We start from the raw sequence: 7,853 nt of genomic DNA on the forward strand, positions 1-7,853 counted from the left end.
AGAGGAAGAGCAGGTGCATGTATACTTGCGTGTACACCAATGCTAGAAGTTTAGTAAATAAATTTGATGAATTTGAGGTATTGCTCAAAACATCAAAGGCAGATATTATTGGGATTTTAGAGACGTGGTGTCACACAGATATAAGGAATGCAGAACTGGAATTTGGGGAGTACAATGTCTACAGAAAGGATAGACAGAATAGGAAGGGAGGAGAGGTTATGCTATTAGTTAAGAAACAAATAAAATCCAAGGAAGTGAAGCCAGTCGACATCGCTGGACAGTGCGGTGTCGAGTCAGTTTGGTGTGACATAAGCATTGGGAGATCAAAATTGAGAGTAGGAGTGTGCTATAGGCCTAATGACTCTGATGAGTGTAATAAGGAACTGTACAGAGAAATAGAGCGGGCCAGTAAATCAGAGTCTTATAATGGGGGATTTTAATTTCCCAGATATTGACTGGAATTTGGGGGATGGTCACTCACACACTAGCAAGGCTTTTTTGGATTATTGTTTTCTACATCAGCATGTTCGGGAGGCAACTAGAGGGAGTAATACTCTTGATTTGATTATCAGTAGTGATTCTTCATGCATTAAGAAGACAAGACCTCAGTTATAGCTCGGACACAGCATGGTTTTGTTAAGGGAAAGTCTTGCCTGACCAATTTGATTGGATACGATGATGCAGTCACAAAAGAACTGGATGCAGGGAATAACTTTGATATTATATACTTGGATCTTAGAAAGGCTTTTGATACTGTTGCACATGGAAGACTGCTGCACAAGTTGGAGCAGTGTGGCATTGGAGGCAAATTGCTGCTATGGATAAAGCGCTGGTTGAGGGGGAGAAGACAGAGTGGTAATCAATGGACACTGCTCATCATGGACTAATGTTATTAGTGGAGTCCCTCAGGGTTCAGTATTGGGTCCTTTATTATTCTCTGTATTTATAAATGATACTGATGATGGTATATCAAGCTTAATGTCCAAGTTTGCAGATGATACAAAGGTTGGCAGGGTTGTCAAGGACACTACTGACACTATGCTGCTGCAACAGGATCTGGAAAGGTTGAGCAGATGGGCTGAGAGGTGGCAAATGAAGTTTAACATTGACAAATGTAAAGTACTACATATGGGAAACAGCAACCCCAGAGCAATGTATCAACTCTGTGGTACTACACTGACAGTGGTACAGAATGAAAGGGACCTGGGGGTGGTTGTGCAGGCAGATATGAAGTTCTCTGAGCAGTGCAGATGGGCTGCAAGAGTAGCTCATGGTGAATTGTCAATGATATATAGGAATTTTTCTAGCAGGGATAAGGAGGTGATTATTCCCTTGTATAAGGCAATGGTCAGGCCACACCTTGAGTACTGTATACAGGCCTGGAGGCCTCATTTCAAGAAGGATGTAGAGCTGCTGGAACGAGTACAGAGAAGGGCAACAAGATTAGTGAATGGAACAGGGTGCTCTTATGAAGAAAGGCTTAAGTTTTGCGAATTACAGTGTCTGGAGACTAGGCACCAGTGAGGTGATCTGATAGAGGTGTACAAAGCCTTCTTGAATGGTTTGAGCATGCTCAATGCTGATGGGATTCTTCCTCTTGCTCAGAATAATCACCTCAGAGGGCATAAATTCAAATTGAGGAAAGACAGATGTAGGATAGATGTGCAGAAATTTGCCTTTAGCCAGCGGGTGGTTGGTAGGAACAGACTTCCATCCCTTGTCGTGGAAGTTGATAGCCTAAATAAGATTAAGGCTCAGCTGGACAGGTATTTCGAATGAACAGAGAGGTGAAGTGGAAGTGGTTATTTTTTATTTAACTTTATTTTTTTTTGGCTGATGCTGCATAAGCTTGCTTTCTGGCATCAAATGCCTCTACTAATGCTAATGCAAGGCAAATAGCCAAGGTCAATATAATATAATGCATTTGTTAGTATGATGTTAATTATACAAGGGATTTTTATCCCTTGTAACAAAGATTTATTTAACTACACAATGGAAAAAAAATGTGGAAGTCAGTCAAACTACTTACAGCAACAAAGCTAAACTTTACTACTAGGAATTAAGTTTTGCTTTTCTATTATAAAATTAAATCTGCATATGTTGCTCATTTTATTTGAAAATAGAGCATGTCTGCTATGCAGATTACTGGACAGCAACCTCCCCCACTGTTCCAAGAAAAGTGTCCTACATATTGTTTAGGTTCCGATCCATCAGGTTCATTACATCCACCAGATTAGACTTATAGCTTCAGAGAATCACATTTCTTAATGTTTGATAAGCCTAACTGAGAGCAATTAGTATCCATCATTGTTCAAAATACTGGAAAGCTGTAATTAACTGACTGCAGTTTGATATCAGGATGAATTAGTCTGCAAACTCTAAAGGTTATTGGAAACCTAGAGTACTCAAAAGCCAAGCATAATGTGAAAGAGAGAAAGATACTAATTTCAAGTTTGAAATTAAGGAAATATGCAAGGAGAAAGATTGTTCCAAAGAACAAAAGCAAAAATAAAGTCAGCCTGACAAGTTCAGTTGAATTGCAAGTGGATGCAATTCACTTGCAATTCAATGCAATGCAGGGTAGCTGATACACATTCTAATTGTTTTTGAAGAAAAATTAATGGAAGCCAATTCAGGACAACAATTCCCTTGTAAATAGATATAGAAAAGGCATGGATGTTTAGTGTGAGAGAATGTGGTGAGCACACCACATGTGGAAACAATATCTCTCAACAGGATAGACCAAGCCAGCCAGTGGTTAGTACACACAGGCACAAGTAAGGTTATAGGCCCAGGCTTGTACACTGCTTTGAAAAATGCATGGCCCATTGTGATCTGTGGCATCAGAAACTTAATTGAACTTAATTTGGCTGTTCACAATATGAAAACCCTGTCTTCGGTCATATTCAATAATTTTTTTTTTATTTTAATTAATTTATAGAAGTAGCAACTGTAAAGTAATGCCAAGAACAAAGTGAAAGCCCAGTGCAATATTTGTGATATGTTTATGCCAAGAAAAAAAAAGTGTTATTCACCATTTTTATTGTCTAGAAACAAGACTGCTGAGGGTGAACATGAAATGCTGATTTCTTCCTATGAGAAATAAGTCAGGCCTCCTGGGTTTTAAAAGGATTGACAATGTGTTTTCCTGTCCATGTATCAGATGTAAGGAAGTTGTTTGTTTGTTATTTGGTTTTTAGGAGCATTAGCAACTAAGGCCATATTGCTCTGTGGATACGCAGTGGCCATTCCCTGACTTTTCTGTATCCTCCGTATTTGGTGGTCACAGGCTCTAACCCTGGTCTAATCAAGAAGTGTGTGCTACGCACTGATGCTCCTGCCCACCTGGCTACGGAGGTGCCGATGTAAAGAAGTGATGGTGCGTATTTGATAAGTTGCATCACCAACACTTTAAAAAGGCATGTTGCACAGGAAATGAAAGATTACTAATCAAATAAGCACTATCCTGTGGTTAAAATCAATTTATTTTCTTCTGAATATAGAAAGAAACTGATAAAATTTACACTGACATTTCATAAGGTAATTCTAAACAGCCTCCTCAAAGGAGTTGCTCAGATGTTAACTGTTAGTTGAAATGGCAGTCCACATTCTGAAAAAGAAATTTCAAATATAACATTGAAATTTCAGTATTATCACTTAGCATCCCCACCTGTTCTAGTTTATTCTCTTCTGAATGCAGAAATAACTTTCTGCATCGTCTCACAGCAATTCTCAATTTAGTGTCATTTTGGCATTATGGAAAATGCAATACACTCATGTGCATTATAACATTTATTATACATTCATAGTTTTCATTAATGATCTTCCTTCTTTCATCAACACCTCAGATGTTCAAGTTACTCTATGCAGATCACCTCAAGATCTATTCTGCTGTGAAGGGGATAACCAATTCTCTGCAGCTTCAATGCACCCTCAAATTTTCTGTGACTATCACTGAATGGCTTGTCTCAAAATGTAATCTTTTCATCCTGCAGATCCTTGCAACTAATGAATATGGAATACACTAACTCCACAGTCATAGAAAGGTGTAACCAAGTCAACGATTTGGGGATACTCTTCTCTGATAGTGCTGAATTTGATGCCTATGTCCTTAAAATCACTAGCAAAAAATTCAAAACACTGGGATTTATCAAAAGGACACCTATAGGTTGAAAAACAATAGATATGCTATTATCTTATATAAAAATCACAATGCTGCCAATCCCTGAATTCAGCTAGCCCATCTAGAATTCTCATACCAAGAGTTTACTTAACAAAACGGCAGTCCAAAAAAAAAAAAAGACTGTTCTGCCTTCACACTTCATGAAGTTCAGTCCATTAAACAGACTTGTCAGATCAGCAAATGGCCCTCTTATTGACTCTGACAGTTCTCAATCTCTTATGAGCTCCATCCACAAGTATGCTACCTCTTGGACTGCAAAGTGATTAGTTCTCAAACTCCTGGGGTTTATTTTAAATTAAAAAAAAAAAATTTCCCCTTTTATTTCTTCACAAAGCAATACTTATTCCACACACTGATCAAAAAAATGAAGGAACTACAGTTGAGATCCTGTCAGGAAAAGTAAATGGGACAGATTATAAATAAAAAATGCATCTCAGATTTTGGCCTTTATTCTGGTTAGATGCCTCAATAGAACATCACACCATGAGCAGCAAGAGAGAACTGGCTACCCAATTGCAAAATCAGATAGACCATTACTATACTTTTCGCTATAGCATATGGATTTAAAACAACACTTGATATCAGCTTTAATTTCTATTGATTAGCTATAAGGGAGGTTCTGCCAAAGAACAGGAGTAAAGGACACTGGAATATTAACTGTAAATATAATTTTTATACCCAACAAAACCATAGTTAAGCAGAAGATTCCCCCCCCCCCCACAACATTGTATACTACTTAAATGACAATGTTTCTGAATTCAGCTGTGAAATTGCCTTTGGGCTGAGGATTCCTCATTAAATAATGAAGGATGTCCTCTTTGCAACCACACTGTTTTTCTGATCAAGATGTTTGCATGAAATTTTTACCACCCCTAACATAAATAACTATGCTCATTTCAAAACTAACCCACATGAACTGTATTTCTTTTGCATGCTGCACATTAGATAAGAACCATATCTAACCTGAACTGGCACATTTGGAGAATAAGATAAGAGGGAAAACCATAAACATTTATTCAATTATTTTGTTACTTGGTATAGAAGGAAAAGATTAAACTATGTCACCTGCCCTCAATAACAGGCTAAATACTATGAGAAGTGCTAATAGTATTTAGCCTGTTAGAGACATAACAGAAAGTTTACACAACAAAAAGCTACAGATAGCTATGTATTTAGACTGCCACACCATGCAAGCATCTTACTGAGAATACTAAGAATCCATGCAAAAATGAAATATCAGTTTTTTGCATGGATTCTTAACACCCATTACTTCACCATCAATTTAACAAATACTCATGTGGCACCTGTTTGGTATGCTTATTGTTTTAATTATAAAAAAAATTTAGTTTTTATAAACTGAAAATAAATGAGTTTTTTTTTTTAAATTCAAGCTCATTGATTGCCAGGACCGAAACCCAAATGCTCATGCAACATCTGGCAGATACAAAACTATCATCTATTTACATCAGCTGTTCACATTTAGCCAGTGAAATCAAAGTTCTGCAACAAGATTAGACACCTGCTGCTAGCATCTCAGATGCCACGTTGAAATAGGAATTGCTTAGAATAAAAACATCTTTGCTCGCCTGGTATCTGGTTAAATATTGCAAAAAAGCCACGAAAACAAATTAAAATAAAAAAATATATAATGTATTATAAGTCATAGTATATCGAAATGAAAACAGAAAATTGGTGGGCAAAGGTACACAGGAGATCTGATTTCATTTATAAATTTAAAAAAAAAGTAACAAAATTTAAAGGTGGCATCCATCAGATACCATACTAGCAACAAAATGTTAAAGAAAAATAAGTTGACTTTAAGTGCCACATTGCTTGCTTTATTTTTGTGAAATGCCATATTTTACAGGGTTTACTGTACTCATTTTGAATGTGGGTCTAAGGAGATTCCAAATTACCAGTTCTCTGGCAGAGAATATCGGAACAGACATATGCACAAGTACCACCTTTGAGGCAAAAGCAATCATACAGCAAATAATTTGGGCAACTGAAACAAGCAGTAGTTGAGTTAACCAATCAACTGAGATTCTGTCAGAAAAGTAAATGGGGTTTGGCAGATTGCAAGTGGAAATCTACATCGTTGAGACCACATATATTTGTGAAATGAACTAGATAGCGTTTGGGAGGAGGTTTATCTTTTCGCAGATAAGCTTACTCTAGTTTGACAATTCATGGTGTATTCAATAGTAAGAAAAAGTGTGTGTGGGGGGGGGGGGGGTACATGCTGCATGAAGTAATGAAATTTTTTGATATGGCATACACATGGTAAGAATATACCCAGATCGTTGACATAACGTGGTCTCAACAATTACCCCCGCATACACTACCCGGACTCCCCCCAGTCACTATCTGGCAGAGTAGAGGTAGCAAGATTATACACTAGCTGATCCGGAAGCCTCCTAAAGAGTTACCGATAGGTTCGGTCCAGTGTACTAACTAGTGGCCAGCCTGCGAACACTGTTTTAGAGCTGTACCCTCGAAATATAAGGAAGACTATCTCGCCATGATGTTCATCATAACCTCAAAAATCAGTCATACTGCATGATGGAAGAGGGTTGACCGGAACTTAGCTCGGGAGACTAAACATGGGTTCCACCACTTCAAGCCTCCAGTAAGCAAAGTGGTGGTATTGCACCGGTTGATGAGTCATCTACCACACAGTATTGCCTGATAACACAGAGGGGCAGCATTGCTCCATGTGGTGTGGGTGCCACACCTTGAACCCTGCCTACGTTGGTTCATATCTTGGTGGTCACCCACAGTGACCTGTGCATGGAGGTTATACCCAGGATTACTAACAGTCCGACCATCGTGAAGGTGCAAGCAGAGGATTTGGCTGTCAGACTGTCCTGAAATTGGTTCTACTTGACTTGGATGTCACCCGAATATCAGTTCCATCAGTGTTTTAGACTCCCAGGTAGCCAGTGCAGCTTGTCTGGCATGTCTGAGAGAATGTCTGTGACATCAAGGACCAAAGTTGAGTTTTCTTTAAGTGTTCTGCATTTCCTGTTTGAATTTTTCATTTCCCCTCTACTTAGCAAAAGGAAATGAATGTTCCAGTCATATGAGGATGTTACAAAAACTAATAAAATTTAGTATTTTTTTTTTAACTCAACTTAACCTTTTACAACTACAATATCCAAGACAGAACCAGACAATCAGTAACAATGCTGTGCTAAGTTTCACCCAAGCTGTTAATGCTACTGACAACAAGATATTGTTAATGGCACATGCAAAAGCACTGATATTAGGATATTAAGTTAAATCTTTGTTACAAAATGTAAACATACCAACTGAAAAATGATATTCCAGAAATGAATACAGTACAACCCTGTATATTTAAGCCAGCCCTCTTATTTTCCCTTTGAGAAGGCTAATTTAAAAGGGAAAACAATTGTTGATTCATAAAAATAACAGATGAAGGAGTTTACTTATGCATGATTAATACACACATCAATTCTACTACCGACATAGTTTTAATGCATTATATCTCATATTGCAAATACCACATTGAACTGTCATGGCATTGCACTAACTCAAATAAGTAATGCTTCACCTATGGAGAAGACTACTGTTACTTATTCTCAGCAGATACCACCACCCAGACAGCACTATTTCACCATTTTAGTAGAAATGTGTGTGCATTACCCAT

Source organism: Mastigoproctus giganteus, chromosome 1, assembly GCF_048544385.1.
Source record: "Mastigoproctus giganteus isolate SK-2022 chromosome 1, ASM4854438v1, whole genome shotgun sequence".
In the NCBI taxonomy this organism is placed as follows: Eukaryota; Metazoa; Arthropoda; class Arachnida; order Uropygi; family Thelyphonidae; genus Mastigoproctus; species Mastigoproctus giganteus.